This window comes from Oxyura jamaicensis, chromosome 14 (assembly GCF_011077185.1).
Source record: "Oxyura jamaicensis isolate SHBP4307 breed ruddy duck chromosome 14, BPBGC_Ojam_1.0, whole genome shotgun sequence".
Taxonomy (NCBI): Eukaryota; Metazoa; Chordata; class Aves; order Anseriformes; family Anatidae; genus Oxyura; species Oxyura jamaicensis.
The window spans coordinates 663,666-665,814 of record NC_048906.1 but is presented as its reverse complement, the minus strand read 5'-3'; positions in this window follow the sequence as shown (position 1 = coordinate 665,814).

The window sequence follows — 2,149 nt, the reverse complement described above, 5'->3', positions numbered from 1 at the left end:
TTCAGAGGAAGATGAGCCCGTCCCAAACGCCGCTGCAGCCTGCCTGCCGGCTCTGCCCGCCCCGGGGGTGCCTCGCTCGGGGGCGGCCGCCTTCCCCCGCGCCCCCCCCCCGGGCCGGGAGCGAGGCGGGGGCGTGCAGCGGCCGGGGGGCGCCGCTGCCTTTGGCCCAGGGCCCGTAAGTGCAGGCAGGCTGCAGCGGCGTTTGGGACGGGCTCATCTTCCTCTGAAAGGACCGCACAACCTTTTTCTGAAGGCACGTTATACTCTCCTGTAGCAGCTGTGTGTACTGTCAAGACCGCTGCTGGGCATGTTTCCCTGCAGGTGTTTTGTACACCGCCTGTCTTTGAAGCGCAGGCTACAGAAAGTGTTGATGCTTAAACAGAGCAGGGAAGGCTGCCCCGGCCCCGGCAGGCTGCTCCCAAAAGGTGACGATCTCTTGCTAGGATAAATGATCTCTGCTTCCACAAAATGACAACAAAACTGAAGGACATCTCGCAAAGCCAGAAGAAAAAATCAGCAGATGGGTAAAAAGCTCTTTGGTTTACTTGAGATGGAGTGCTGGGATGAGGCTGCGTACCCCCACGAGCACGCTGCTGGCCGGGTTGTGGGCCCTTTTCAGTCTTCAGCTGTGCATTTGCATTTTATGTCTTAATCTCGTCCTCACGTGTGTTACACACCGGTTCCTGCTGATCGCACAATTCGTCCTTTGGGGGTGTTACCCATCTAGCCTCAGATACATGTATTTTCTGTTTTCCCACACCAGGGACAGTACACTCTGTGCCAGCGAGGTGCAAGCCCTGAACCCAACAGTCCCTCACAAACGTGATTTAGAGGCAAAACCCTGAGCATCTTGAGTGACTGAGGGAGTCGTTAACTCCTCACAGAACAGTAAACTTGTATAAAACTCCTTGGAACCATAAATAGCTGCACAGTGGCTCAGCATTGTAAAATGTAACGATTGCTAGGAAAAGTAATCACAGATTCTTGTTCAATCAAGACTTGGTCAGACTTCCCCAAATGTCCCTGTGTTTTGTTGTTTGGGAACAAAAGGGATTTTTACTTTTAAATTGCACCAGTGTACCTCCTACCATTATGTCAAAAGCGGAATGCGGGATTGTGTTTAAACAGTATTTTCAAGTGAAGCTAGAATGAACAGGTTTCATGGTGAATACCAGGACTTACCCAGTTTCAAACCTCTGTCCTGTCAAAATAATTGCCCTTCTATTGCTACTTATTTCCCTGGAGAACAATGTCTGTTAACAACACTGGCAGCTCTAATGCTGAAAATAGAGCAGGCTCCATTTGTTCAGGAGGTTGAAAAATCAGCTGTGAAGCCAATGAAGCCAAATGACCTTGGATTTTGCTTGACTTTGCGTTGTCTCTCTGCTTGCTTCATGAGAAAGTTTATTTCATAAGCAAAAACCTCCTGCTAAAAATACAGCTGAAAAACACTGCGGTGATCTCTTCTGCACCCAGGGCATTGTGCGTTATGTTAGCATGATGCACTACTGACAGCAGTTAAATACAGCTGAGAAATTAGATACATGGGACAAACTGGCACAGAAAATGGCACCATCAATTTAATCTGTAAAGTGTCTAAAACATCAGCTGGTCCTAAATTTACCCGGTAAAATCAAAATATTTTAATAGTGACTGAAGTTGATACAAAGAAGGCTGAAAAGGCTTCTGTGATAGCTGTACGTGAAGAAGTGGAGGTTGTGCTGGAGCCCAACTTGGAGATTTGTCCAACTTGGACAATTCCACAGGGAAGAAATCCCGCAGCAGTTGCACTCGGGTCACTGGACAGCCCGAACAGCTTTTCATAACTGGTTCCTTCGTTTATTAAACCCACGTTTCTTCTGGCCCAATGATGCCCCTCAGCAGGGTGGGTGGGTGCGATCCAGTGCCCACTGCCAGCCCCGGGCACGCACCCCCGTTGCTGCCGGGGCCATCACACCGGGGGCCCTGTGCTGCGCTCAGGGAGCTGCCCTTCCGCGGCAGCATTTGGTGAGTGGAAAAGCTCTCTGAGACCCAGAAATGGAGAGGGAGAGGTGCTGTGGTTTTGTTATCATGTATTTATCTCTCCGGCCTCTGCTGGAGCCCCGCACTGCGCCTCCCCCCCTCCGGAGCTCTCGTGGCCCGAGGAGGC